The sequence below is a fragment of the Triplophysa rosa genome, linkage group LG17 (genome assembly GCF_024868665.1).
Source record: "Triplophysa rosa linkage group LG17, Trosa_1v2, whole genome shotgun sequence".
In the NCBI taxonomy this organism is placed as follows: Eukaryota; Metazoa; Chordata; class Actinopteri; order Cypriniformes; family Nemacheilidae; genus Triplophysa; species Triplophysa rosa.
In genome coordinates this window covers 9,915,757-9,930,593 of record NC_079906.1, presented here as the reverse complement: position 1 = coordinate 9,930,593, position 14,837 = coordinate 9,915,757, and the positions used below count along the sequence as shown (strand labels likewise).

The window sequence follows — 14,837 nt, the reverse complement described above, 5'->3', positions numbered from 1 at the left end:
TGTCATCTGCTATTGGCTGCGCCGTGAAAAGGGCGGGGCGAAGCTGCGGCATGGATTGATACAGAAGTGCTTGTTTGATGGAAGTTCATGCAGATAGTGTGGGCATGCACGTGTTTTTACTTCATAGTATTCGAGAACGGTCAGTGCCACGGTCATTAAATCGGTTCCTTGACGTATTGTTTTTATTACAATAAACCTAAGGTAAATATAAGAAACAAACGCACAGTCTATAATGGGAGCTTGGTGTTTTCTCTCTGCTCATTCTATGTTTGCGTCATCAGCTAGGATAATGATGCAAGCTTATATAGCTCTCTATACATGATATAGATGGTTATAAATAGTTTTGTTCCACTCTCAAATATGTTGATGTAATGTATGATCCTTCATTTCTCTAATGCATGTAGATAGACAGTAGGACTGTTTGCAGTTGACCATTAGGTGGCACTGTTTAAAGGACTACAAACTGAAAACGCACTGAACAACTGTTACAGGATCTTGTATAAGTGGATTAGATAAAAGAATAATCATACTGGCCTGCAAACTATTATGTGTTATTTCCCAAATTCTCACATTACTCCACTGTTTGGATATTTTTACAAACAGGATAAATGCATTCCAGTTTTTTAACGTCATTCATGAAAAACATGTTTTGAGGACTAATCTGATCTGTCAGATGGGATCTTTAAAATAAATGTTCAGGCTAGACACACACCAATTCAGTATGAAGGTATGATACAGTTTTACAGTTGATAAGAAGTAAGCATTATGCACAATGAGAAATGAAATGCAAAAAAATGTTTATAAAATTATTATGTATGTATAGAGATGTATTGTTTTGCTATACGACTAAATATCTTAAATCACAGTTTTACCTTGTGTTACACAGTCTTCCACATTTCATTTCCAACAAATGTTCTTAGTAGCACCACATTCACCACCATGGCAGAAGTTGCCAGGCATTCATCACAGTTCAATGATGTTATGCATTCAGTGTCATTTATTTCAGGGCGGTACATACACGGAGCCTCATACAATGGCAAGGCTGTTCGAGGTCAGCAGAAAGCAGGATCTGGACTCTACCGCATACCAGCCTTCAAGAAGTCAGGGGTCTGTGCTGCTGTCCCCCTGGAACCCAAAACTAACGCATGGCAGTCCCAGGCTGTGTAGCAGGCTTTGGCGAAGAGCTCTTCTCAAGGCCACACCAGCAGATGTAGAACAGACGGATTATAAAACCGGGAAGTGGTTGTTTATATAAAGGTAATAGTACCAGATTTCATGTGAGCGGAAAGGAGATGTGCCTGTTAGATGAGATCAAAAGAGCTATAAGTTTGTAACTATGCTGTAGTGCAGGTATGTTACATGTATGTTGTAATGTAGTGCTGTAGAGAAAGATGGTGTGTTCTTAAAGCAGTCGGTGAGGCAGAGGCTATAATTTGGGGAATGTGTTTAAAGTGGGCTTGTGGCTCCAGATTAGAGCTCAACACCCCTGTGGTTTTCTGCACAAAAGTGTGTGTGTGCGTGCACGCGTGTGTGTTTTTCTTGTATTTGGGTGGTGCCTCGGCTAACTCACCAAATGGAAACGCTTCATAGACAAACCTCTATGCACACTACCAAGTAAAACAAACGTTTGTTTGCAATAATTCATTTGAATCATATGTGTGTGAATGCGTATGTGAAGGGTTTGACAATTTCACAATCGCCCCAGGAATTTATTTTGGATTAATTACATCCTTTGCCTTAATGCATCAGTAAAAATGATCATCAGTTTTCCTGTAGTTTTGCTGTAATTGCAACATCTAATTCAATTATATAAATATAATTAAACTATTTGCTATATTGTCCAAACACACAACTGTGAGTGAATTCAGGTCAGTTTGCGGCAGATTCCTTTGGTCATTACATAAAAATACATCTGGCTTGTGCGGAAGTTCTTTAGTCATCCAAACAGGAATAAAGAACACACACATAAATGCGGTTTGATGCATGGGCTAGAAACCATATGTGTTTTTCCTGAGCTCAAAATGGTGAGGGGAACGAAAACCGGAGAATGCGAAAAAAAAGGAGCAAATGTGAGAAAAATAGCAAGGGCGGAGGGGCTGGAATGATGAAGAGGGGTATTGGCAGAAGACTGCCATGTCCAGCACTGAGATTACTAAGTGGGTGGTAGGTACAGAGCTACCCTCTGGCCAAATCATGAAAAACGCTCAGATCTTCCATACAGTTCGACTGGAGTAGGATGTCAACCACTGAAACCTGTCATGGAGCCAGAGACCGGGAGCAGCGCAGATGGTATTGCTGACAAATTAGTTCAGTTCGGATCCAGAGCGGTTTCATTTCTGTACCTGGCAGAGTGTCTCTTAACCACTTCTTGCCCAACAGCGACGGAATTATCTTTCTTTCCTCTTTTTGTGCTGACTGTTCTGTTTCCACGAGAGGTCTCGAATCTGGGTTATACGTGCGATGCGGTTGCACGTTGAATATACGACCACTCGTACAAAACGGCTAAGTCCCCACCAATATCTTTATTTATATTGAATGAAAATGTGCTGGCTGACTGCATTATTGCCGCCCACATGAACCAGAATCCAAGCCAGCTAGCTGGCTTCGAGGCTGGATCCTCACTCGCAGGGAACAGAAGCACACAGACAAGGTGTGGCTAGACCAACCTGGCTTTCCATACGTTACCACTCTTTGAATGGAAATTGAGTTTCTTTTGTCATTATTCCTCAAATTAGCCTAATACTAGGCATGTTGCAACATTTGATTGTCCATAGCACCTCTGCAGACTGAACAGAGCTGTAGAGCTTGTTAATCGATGTCACGCCGCGTTGAATGTTGCGCCATCTTGGAAGGATGGCTGCTAGTGCGTTTTTCTGGTTTGATTAGGAAATATGGTAGGTCGGTCTTGCTGTGTTAAAAACTGCAACCGCATTACGCAGAGTCGTTCAGAAAAAGCCCATGGTTCTTTCGCTTTCTATTTCTCCATCAAACAAAACAAGTAACGGTACATAGCAAAACAATAATAGCGAGAGTATTATCCTCCCAAGATGGCGGCGCCACTGCAACATGTAACATGCTTCACATCAGCTTCACATTCTCTATAACAGTGGTCACCAACGCTGTTCCTGGAGATCGACCGTCCTGCAGACTGCATCTCCAACCCTGCTTCAGCACACCTGTCTGTAATTATCAAGCAAACCTGAACACCTTGATTAGATAGTTCAGGTGTGTTTGATTGGGGTTTGAGCTGAAATCTTCAGGACGGCCGATCTCCAGGAGCAGGGTTGGTGACCACTGCTCTATAATAATGTGTGTACACACTCCAAAAGCAAATTAAATTATTTGTGCAAGTTGATTACAGAATAGACACAAATGATGGAATTGATACAAAAAACAAGTAATCCAGCGAGTTATCTGGAACGAGGAACAAGATGCTTCACTTTTGGCGTGCAGTGCACCACCACACAAAAAAGGTGCTTCATAAGGTTTTTCGATGCCATAGAAGAAGAAGAACAATTTGGTTCCATAAAGAACCTTTCTATTTCACAAAAGGTTCTTCAGATTATAAAAAGGTAAGAAAGAGATGGTTCTTCAAAGAACCTTTGGCTGAATGGTTCTTTGTGGAACCAAAAATAATTCTTCTATGGCATTGCTATGAAGAACCTTTTAAGCACCTTTATTTTTAAGAGTAAAGATGAACAAATAAGACAGTTTCTGTTTTTCATTTCTGTGCAATAGTAGAACAATGTTGACACCTGTCACCTGGTCAACTAAACCGACAGCCCCGCCCCAAACTCACACCATAGGTCGAGCCAAGGTTGCTGAGCCTGGCTGGTTAGGATGCTTACAACAACAAAGCAATGTCTTGATAGTGTCACTGAGCCAAAATGTTTAAATTCATCATTTCTCTTTTGGGTGAAATCAAACTATACATTATTACTATACAAGTAATTATGAAATCAAAGTTGACAATTCTTGTTTTTTATGGAACACCACAGTGTTTACTAAAAATGATTTACTTATGCATGTCATTATTTTTATTATAATATTTTTTTCTAAGAATTATCCTCCTACAGTATAGGAAAATAGACAATAGACCATGCATCAACTTTAAAAAGCATAAACCTTAAATTTAACAATTTAGCTTTAACGAATTTTAGCAAAGGCATCACGCATTATACTGTTGAAATAGAAGGACAACCCTGCTCCTACAGAAAATAGCCCCATCCCTATATAGCTAAATCCAATCTTGTTTGATTCGGGTTGCAGCTAAGCCCTGCACTGGATCTCCAGGAGCCAGATCAAAAAACCCCTTTGTTGGAAAGATAGAGTCACAATACATAGGCTACTGCTTTCAGATCTGATGACAAATTAGCATTGGAAGAGAAACAAATGTTTAATGGCCTCAAACACGAAAAGTAATATCCAAGTTCTGTTTGAAGGGAGCAAAAGCAATTAGACAATAAAAAATGGTATCAAGAGACTGGAACATCTTTCAGCAGCGAGATGAAAAAACAGATGTGCTGTCTTGCTTAGAATTCATAAATCTTGTCCGGAGGAATCCGCTGTCTGTTTCTGGGGGAGTAATCCACTGCACGCTCCCCATTACTCAAAAAGTGTGATCACGACTGGAAGGGACTTTGGTAAAATCAACGCTCAATATCTGTGAGATAAATCAATGGAGCTGGATGATTGAAGAATGAGGAGAGTACTGTGTGTTGTTTTATTCAGTGAGGTAAGAGCAACAGTGATTCAAGGACGGTTGACAGTTCAGTGACTCTAAAGCTGTGTTTCAAAGCCTAGTGAATCCCAACATATTCTATGGAGTGTAATATAGGTGATGTATTTGGAAGGCTCTACAAAGGCAGAAACTCAAACAGAAAATTTATTTCAGTCCTCTAATATTCCTTATAAGATAAGTGCACCTCAAGCTCATTTTAGTTATTATACTTAAATTCAAATATTTCTAAGTATACTTTATATAGTAAGTATACTAAAATCAATGTACTAGTTACGTAACTATTTTACAAGGTAGCTAATTCGTATGAATTTGTACGATCGTATTTATATCGTACATCTTAGTCCAATTTGCTCTTGTGGCCAGTGAGTGTTGTTAGGTTTTGGGGTGGGATTAGAGGAGGGGCTTCAGTATTGCGTTCTTCTAATAATTGTACATTTTTGTAAGATTCAAATCGTACAAATTCATACGAATTAGCCATCTCGTAAAAAAGTTTTGAATTTCTGTGAGATCAGGTTGTTAGGACTAAACTTGTCAAATTTTTGTTAATAAAAGTATACTTTAAGAGGATCAGCCAGTTGGAAACTTAGAGAACTAATTTACAACTAGGTTTTTCTTTGAACTGCAACTATACTACTGAATTTATATTAAGCATACTGTTTACAAGTTTAATACTTTTTTAGTTTACGAAAGTACACTTTGAAGTATGCTCTCCATAAACTACTGGTTTGTAGTTTTCATATTGCAAGATTTTAGTGAACTTAACATTATGGTTAGTTTACCATTTATATATATTATTTATATTATACTGTATATTATTGCGTTATATAAACTTGAACATATACGTTTTATAAGACATATGTATAACAGTATGTGAGGAAAGTATTTAAGCAACGCAATCAAAAGAATGAACACAACTACAAACCAGGTACGTATACTAAGAGAGTATATCTCCATCGAAAAAAAGTATAGATCAAATGTACTTGTATACTTCTGTCAGTATAATGAGTGTAATTTTAAGCATATTTCTAAGAAGAACAAAAAACTTGCACTTGCTCATTTTTAGTTTAAAAGAAGTAAACTAATAGCACACTTGAATACATTTATTTTTGGTAAGCAAAAAAAAACATGCACACAAATACATTTTTAATCCACATGTAACATTATCGAAATGTTATTTTTTTTCACTGAACTTCTCCCAGTGCATTATGGGATTACCCTTCTCCATGATGGATACATCTGATGACCAAAAATCTCTTTGCTGGGTTTAAGAGAGCTGTGATCTGCAAGCCATGTCAATGAGATGGTTTGTGTGCACACGTAATGCTATCATCAGAAGAGTAAATTAAAAAGGTGTGGTTTTTGTTGTTAGCTATGGACATAATTCCTCTTAGTCCATCCTGACACAGTTGTCTTCCTTGATGATCAGAGAGGCTTTGTATAGTTGAATACTAATGGCTAACACACCAGAATGGATAATGATCATCTGCTTTTTGTTTCGATCTGCACTGAGGTCTTTATTGGTCTTAAATTTGAGTTAATGTGATACATATGGTCTTCCTCTGCCTTTATCTTTCTCGCACCTGTCAAACTTTCATTGTCTATTGTCTTTGCGCTATCTCTTTCCAATTCTTCATTTCCCTCTGTAATTCTTTCTCCAATTCTGTCCTTTTCCATAGTCATTCAGCGTGTTTTTTCTTTCCCTGTATGTTTTCGACAGGCCTTTAAGGGAACGACAGATCAGCACCTACAAGACCAAATGGCACAGCAACGGAAATGATCTGCACTCAGGGGTAAATTTACTGCACAGTTGTGCTACTTTCACATGGAATATTTCACTTCTCAATACAAAGTATTTGTGCAGAAAGACAGCTGTAAACAGAATTATTTAAGATATGTTGGTGAACGTTATAGCACAATGCATTACAAACCAAAACATTGCTGTCAACATGTGATAATAAACAATGTTACCACTACGCTTAAATAATTCTTGATGAATTCCACTTTCAGTCAAATCTATGAAAACATACTTTGAAAACAATCTATGAAAACAACCACTTAAAAACATCTGAATGCCAAAGTTGCCATTTTCACTATGGTATTTTTTCTTATTTGGTGTAACTGAGAATTTCATATTTAGAAAATGTTGAAAACTACCTATAGATAACCTTTAATCCTTGTGGCGTGGTGTTCAGGTCTGCGGGACCCATTTGCAATGTTTAGCAAAAGAAAAACGATGCAGTTGGTTTTTTAACCTCAGACTATTCATATTTATAAGATAAACACGTTTTTCCACCCATATCATATTTTCGTTTATATAACATTTTACCACAAATTCCGAATAACACTTTTGTTTATAAATGTGATTTAACACGGGTAAATGACAAACATCAACCATTACTTGTAATAAGGATAAAGTAAACACTGTTAAGTATTTTACACACATTTTATATAGCTGTATTGATTTAAAAACCAACCAATCCCGTGGGTCCACCAGACCATTGACTTTGTAGCAAACAAGCACATCAACACGTTGACTTTGTAACAAGAATACGATCACCATACATAGGTTAAGAGAGCTTTATCGATACATTCATATAGATCCTTGTGTGGCAGGGTTGCCAATTCGGTTACTTTAAACTGCTGCTGCGAGTTGTTTTATTCCATTTTTATTCCAAAGTTGAAGGATTTTGTTCATCATCATTCAAGTTTTTAAGATATGATATATGAAATATATATGAAAACAGACTGTTTATTTAAATTTCTATACAGTGGTTTTAAAGAAGCAGTTGTGTGTAATGCATAACAGGGTATGTAAAATATGCATTTGTACTGTATTGTGGTGGCATATTTAAGTTTTGTTATTAGAGATGGGGTCATTGGCCTATAGTTTTGGGCTAGTTTTGTCACACAGATCTGGCAACCCTGATGTGTGCTTATGATGCTGCTTTCAGTTATTGAGAGTCCCCTCTATTGAGCTGTTTTACTGCAATTCCAAACATTTTTGTTTGGAATTGCACAGCCCTTTATTACTGGGTGAGGAAGTAAGGGATTCATTGGGGACGGAGGGAATGCTGTGTGACCAATCTGAACCAGCAAAGAACGCTGATGTTTATGTTTACTAATGCATTGCTTTGTTCATTTTTAACAGAGATTTCCAGCGTGGCTTTGGCAGAACAGTTTTGTTGTGATTTTAATAACAAATGCAATGATCAGAACAGAACAGTGGAGCGGTTCAGTCTGACATGAACCAAATGCAGAAGAGCTTTTAAAACATCTTGCTCTGATCAGTCTTTATATGTCCTACTTGGCCTATATGTCTGATTGTGTGTGTGTGTGTGTGTGTGTGTGTGTGTGTGTGTGTGTGTGTGTGTGTGTGTGTGTGTGTGTGTGTGTGTGTGTGTACAGTATGTGCGCGTGTGTGTGTTGAATTAGGGGGGATTATAGGTGGAGGGGGTGTGCGGTGGTGGAGGGGGATTCAATCAGCGATGCTGGAGTGAACACTCTTTGATTAAAGTAAACGTATTGGTCTAACACAAACAAGCATGGAGCGAGAAGCGATGCCAAAACGCAGATGGGCTGACAGAGCAATCACTGACAAACGGCTCGCGGTGGTAAAACGGCCGGATCTTGATTCATGGCTGCACTCTGCACAAACTCCACACGTACAGCATCACAGCCCCACATATCTCCGCAGAGCTGTCTCGTACGATGTAGTCACACAAAATTAGCAACATTTGAAGCCTTTCGTGTATTTCTATGTCACCTGTCATGTTTAAAGGTGCAGCGTGTCATCTTTGTGATACTAGAACATAATATATTCATAGATGCCCCATCACTGTAGCGGTTTTAGCTGCATGTTAAAATAATGATGAGCTAAGCTCACCCAATATGGTTCTCCACCAGATCTATCAAGATCACATCCATGAAACGAGTTATTTAAAACATCAATTTCAGTTAAGGAATTAGTTTAGCTCAAAGGAAAATACGTATAATAATCGTTATTAAATATACATATTTTACAGTCTCTGATTAGTAATATAAAGCATAACAATACTTGTATGCATTCGTCCAGCGAATGCATCAATGATATTATATACTTTACATTATCTCATGGCCATAAGTAACGTGACTTTACCAAACAGGATTTAGAGCAAAGGTAGCGTAAATCAAACAGTTTAAGTGACTGATATAAGTATAAAACCCCTTACATCACTATAGGCCACTATATATGGTTTCAGTGGCAACAACAAACACAAACGTTATGTGGCCCAAACTTAACTTCTGTAGACCTCTGCAAAAAATGAATAGCTCTGAATAGTTTAATTTAATTTAATATAATTAATATACAATCAAATATTCGTCTAAATTAATATGAATATACATTAAATATAAATTAAATTGTTGGCTATATCATAACCAAACACAGAGCGTTAGTTAACTTCTATACTGTTATGTAATGTCATCCGCCATATTGGAACTTTCAAAAGCAGGCTGTAAACACTCGAGATCAAGTTAACTGTGTAGATCTGAACATTATCACTGCCAAACACAAGAATATTGAGCTATAAAAACAAACCAACACATTCTCAACTGTAAAGTTTATCTAATTTTTTCAGGAATTAAATTAAATCTCTTTGTGCGGTTCACTGCACAAAATGTAATTTTTACGATTTTATTTTACAGAAAAAAATATTTATTGCAGTTTGGGTAAATTTACGAATTGGGTGTAACATAACATGTAATCATGTTATTTCACATTTTTTTCTGACACCCCAGCTGATGGAATATTACCATTTTTACCGGATTTTTTTTACAGTACAGAATTATCACTTTTCATGCTGTGTATTGAAAAATATAAGCATTTGCTTCCAATATATTGCATTTGATTTTCCGCATATTCACATGTTTAATATATATTTTATTTATTTTTGTTTTGTAAAAAAAGCTCATTGCTTTTTACTTTACAGATGACAACAGGAGCATATTGTGGATGTGTTGACGTGTTAAATAACTGTACAAATAAAAATGAGGATTGTTTCCAAACAGGTCGTTCATTATAAAAGCTTAAGATATGATATATACAGTATAAGTTGGCTTTGAGTCCTTTTTTGAAGGATGTGTTCAATTATAATTCAATTTGAAACAAATCTGCAAATATCCCCCCTTTGTGTACTAGAACCAATTGTGAATTCGGAAGAGCAAAGATATATGATGACAGAATTTTTTTTATTTTTGAACAAATAAACAGTGCAGTCATATAATGATAACCTTTGACATTCACTCGCATGTGCAAGGTGTCAGGTCGCTCGATTGCTCGCTTTTCATTTAGCTTGCACTCATCCATTTAGCGATGGACCAAGACCCTGACGCACACGTGTTTTAATTATTGCTGAGGATTCAGAAAGGAATTATATGGAAGCATTTAACACTTGTGCTCAGAGCTAAGCGTTGCTCACACATAGATGGCAGACTGTTTGAGCCCGTTCACAAACCTCGCCCAGTGTTTGTGAAGTTGAATCATTCGAAGCTAATGCCCACGCCGCACTGAGCGTAAGCGTCAGGACATATATGAGGAACACTGCGGCCTCAGTGTGGTGTGGTCTCTCAGGTCCAGCGTTTCACACTGATTTCTCAGTAATTACTCTGTTCACTTTTGGCATGTAATCGTGATGGCTGTCGATGCTGTTTCCTTTGCTTGGCACACTGCTGGACAACACACAAGCTCCACAAGAGGTGTGGCTCCATCTTGGAGATTGACTGCATGTGTTAATTGTTATGTGTCAAGGCACTGATCTTCTCCGTCATCATTTACTCACCCTCTTGTCATTTCAAACCTGTAGAACTTGTGCAAAACACAAAAGAAGATATTGGAAGTGGTTGCCGAACAACATAGGCACCCATTCAGTGAAAGTGACCTATTAGTCAGATATGGTGACCCATACCCGAAATGTGACCTCTGCATTTAACCCATCCAGAGAGTAATGAACACACGCACAGCAAGTGGTGAACACACGTACACCCGGAGCAGTGGGCAGCTATCACTGCAGTGCCCGGGGGGCTAGTAGGGGTAAGGTGCCTTGCTCAAGGGCACCTCAGTCGTTACCCACCGGCCCTGGGAATCGAACTGGCAACCTTCTGGTCACGAGTCCGACTCTCTAACCAATAGGCCACGACACAATAGAATAGCTAGACAACATTCTTCAAAATATCTTCTTTTGTGTTCTGCGTCAATCATACAGGATTGACATGACGTGAGGGTGAGTAAATAAATTGTAATTTTTGGTAGAACTATCACTTTAACGCATCCTTATTGAGAGTGTATGGAAAGTATAAAAACAAATGTGTGTGTACAGTACATGTTTGAACAGCGTGCTTGTGATTTTTGTCATGAAAATAAATGCCACTTAATTAGATATATTCTTCGGTAATGTAATGACAGTCGTACATTTTACAGTGTGGTTTTAAGTGTTTGAATATTTCTCGGGGCACATACAGGGGACAAAGTGAGAGCAAATGAGAGAAAGTGTGAGCTCCTCAGCATCTGTTTCTCATTTGGTTTCTGTCCCTGTGCCAGAATCAATACAGCAGAATGCTGGAAGAAAATCAGACTGCCATTTGTGAATGAGCAGAACATCCAAATTATTTACAAACAAGGGCCTCTCCTCATTACTCCTGCTTGTTCAGTCTTGGGGCCCTTCAGCACCTCAAGCTGAAAAAGCAGCTTTTTATCCTTCGTCCAGCCCAGCCTCGTGAAATCAGATGCCCTGATTTTATTTGGATTAGCAGAATATTGCGTTCACACAACACTTTCAAATACACATGAAAGCATTTAACTTTTTCCTAAACCTTCACGTTCTCTCTCGCCGTTCAGATGACGTATATGTTTCCATAGATTGCTGCGTGCTTGCTGGCAAAGACAGAAGTTAAACAAAAGATGGGAGTTTTCTCGAGGAGGGGACATCAGCGCTCCGCGGGGGTTACAGAAAGAGGGGGCAAATGCCACATGGCGATGCTGTGTAAGTTTGTCATCTTTACAATAAACACATCTACATCAGCCCAGTGTAAACACGTGGTGATTGTTCCAATAGGTCTGGCATGTGGTTGGGATTGGAAGAGAACCGGTCGAGCCGAGTGAGTTCTGTGTAAGCATTGCGAGAGGTCTCGGCCTTGGCTTGCGCTTCACGATCACTGGGGTAGAAACGTAAATACAGGTTTGGTTTACAGCACAGCAGAGTAAATGATGCGAAATAAAATCAAAGTAAACAACATCAGTCAGTGTAATCATTCACATGGCGTCCCCCCTACTGCCGTGCCTCATTTGTATACCTATATGGGCCAAAATAGTTAGCCTTTCTTATAACAAAAGTGCTGAGGGATGGGACTGGACGTTTATGTAGAATCTTTAAATGAAAACATAAGATCTGTTCCAAAACTTTGTGAGCTGCCTCGCTGCATGCATACCTTCTATGGCAGCATCGCAACCATCATGGAAACTCATACTGTAAAAGCACGACACACGAATCAATATGGTTAGTTCTCCAGGATGGAGACTTGAATCACGAATCATTTCATTAGAGTTTAACGTCAGCATATTGCTGAGCACAATCGTCTAAGCATAAAATACATTGTGCATAATGCAATCCCATAATGCAATGCAGGGCAGGATAGTCATAGGCTTTGGAACAGAGAAATAGTCAAATAGTTAGTAAATAGTGCATGACCAAACCGTGTCTATCTGCTGTCTAGAACTGGCTGCATTTAGTTCAAGATAAAATGTATTTTTGAAGATAAGGTGTCATTTTTGCACTATATTGAACTAAATACAAACAAAATAAGAAATTAAAATAAGTGCTGTTTTCAAACATCATTATATTTGAATGTGATGTTTAATTCAGTTCAAAAGTATTTCTATGATTTTTACAATTTTTACAATTTTACAAATAGAACCCATTATAATTTTACATTTTGTCCACACTGATGCGGCGATGCGAAAAACCCATTAAAACAAGCCAAGTGTCGCGTCGCGCCTGTTGCATCTGGTGCAAACACGGTGTAACAGTAAATACATATTAGTAGACGCAGCAGAGACATAAGGAAGAAAGCAGCATAGAAAAAATGAATCACAGAAGGGAAGGAAACAGGAAAACTGTGAAATAATTCATGGTATTATTGTGATTTTTTTCATAAGATGTACATTATAGTGATGCTTACTGTAAAATATTTTTTTTGAAAACGAGCTTGAAAACAACAACATAACAATAATAATAAAAATATAAAAACTATAGACATACGAAGATAAAAAAATCACAGCAACCACGAAAACTGTGAAATAATACTTGGTATTTCTGTTTTTTTATTTTCAAAAGATGTACATTATAGTGATATTAACTGTAAAAAATAATGATAAAATGAATGACAATAAAAATGATATATAATATATACATATATATATAATAAAAATAATAAAAAGCTATAATAAAAAGAATAGAATGAAAAGCAAGTTTGTCAAATTTGCCGTAAGATCGCCAAAAGTTGTACATTTGCAATACCTGCATCACATTTAAGCTATTTTAAAAATGCCTTGATGCTTTATGAGATAAGATATGAAATATGGCTATATCAAGATAAGCCTGTATATATTGAAACAGTTGGTTGAACCAATGTTGTGCTTGTCCACTTAGCAATTCTGCTTGGCGCTGCTAAATGACACTTTTAAGGATATCATGTGTTTTCATGTTATGTACAGTATAGACAGGCATGGTTGTTAAAGCACATTAATTCATGTAATAGTTTTAATCACCATCAGCATACTATATCGCCTTCCATTATACAGACAATGGCTTTTTGTTCTCCATCCCTGACAGTTTTTCTTTCATTCTAGCTCATTTCTGAGGATATATGTTATTCCATCACTCTCTGGCACAGCATATCTGCACTTAAGCCTCCAGGCTGTGTTAGACTTGATTTCGCTGCTGGCTGATGGCAGCAGTTTCTGTAATGTAATGCTCCTCTGGGTGTAACCATTGAAATGTCAGCCTGCCATCGCTGATCAGTTGTTCAACAGCTTCCAATGCTGGAAAATAAACACCTTCTTCTTCCTCTGCTGTCTACTGTTTTTTTCTAGTCTTGTTTTTTTGGGTGGGAGGGGTGATGAGATGTGTGATTTCAGGGCCTCTGAATTCCTCCATTAATGACTACCAGCTTTTCAGCTTTGAGAGGCTGTAAAGAGGGACTGTGGTCCTGATACTGATAGACAGTGGAGAACAAATATGCTCAGCTTATATCCCAGTAAAATGATTGGCGTTATCATGTTTTTATTGTGTTAGTTAGCTGTATTTATTATTATTATTATTATTATGGCTTAAATAAAAACAAACCAACTGCAGTCTGATTGATATTAATTGGGATGCACAATAAAAAGAGATGATTTTTATCTTTTTTTGGAAATAAACTCTTCATAATATTCTCTACTCTTCATAAACCATCATAATATTACGGGTACAAAATGAAGAAAATACAACTTGGTAAAGGTATTTACTTGACAAAATTATTTGACGAAAAAGGCAAACTACAGCCTACCAGGGAACATCAGTTTTATTTTAATATACAAAATGCATTAACACATTTTCCGAAGTTGGGCATCACTTTTGGCCACTACTGTAACCAAAAACGTTAAACACAAAATAGTCATATTCGATCTGTACTGTAAATTGTTAGTGTTTTTGTCCCTGTATGACATCACAAGATCGCAAATTTAGAAAAAAAAATGTTTTTGCAGGCAGCTTTGTTCCAAAATATAAAGCAAATAAGCCATGAAGGCTGTGTGTTACCGTGTTTTTACTGTATAGTAACATTAGCAGTGTTCAATGTTTTTTTAAAACATTTTAAATAAACAATTTCCCCACGTAATATAATTTGAGTCAAGAGCCAAAATCCTGTATCTGAGTATATAATTCATGACACGATTACAATGTCAGTCCTCACAAGTCTATCATTTCCAGGGCCGTGCACAGGGGGGTGGCCCGGTTTTCTAACATCATTACACTGACCACAGTCTATTCAGAGATGATGCCGTTTATCAGAGGTTACAGTAGAT

General features: G+C 37.6%; 1 long non-coding RNA gene across 1 annotated transcript; it reads left to right on the top strand.

Annotated features, from left to right (window-relative positions):
* The first annotated feature begins 1,013 nt into the window (after positions 1 to 1,013).
* On the top strand, positions 1,014 to 13,821 carry LOC130568549 (uncharacterized). Its single transcript, XR_008964709.1, has 5 exons — positions 1,014 to 1,257; positions 6,459 to 6,531; positions 11,634 to 11,757; positions 11,830 to 11,942; positions 13,623 to 13,821. It is a non-coding gene; the product is annotated as an uncharacterized LOC130568549 (long non-coding RNA).
* The last annotated feature ends 1,016 nt before the right edge of the window (positions 13,822 to 14,837 follow it).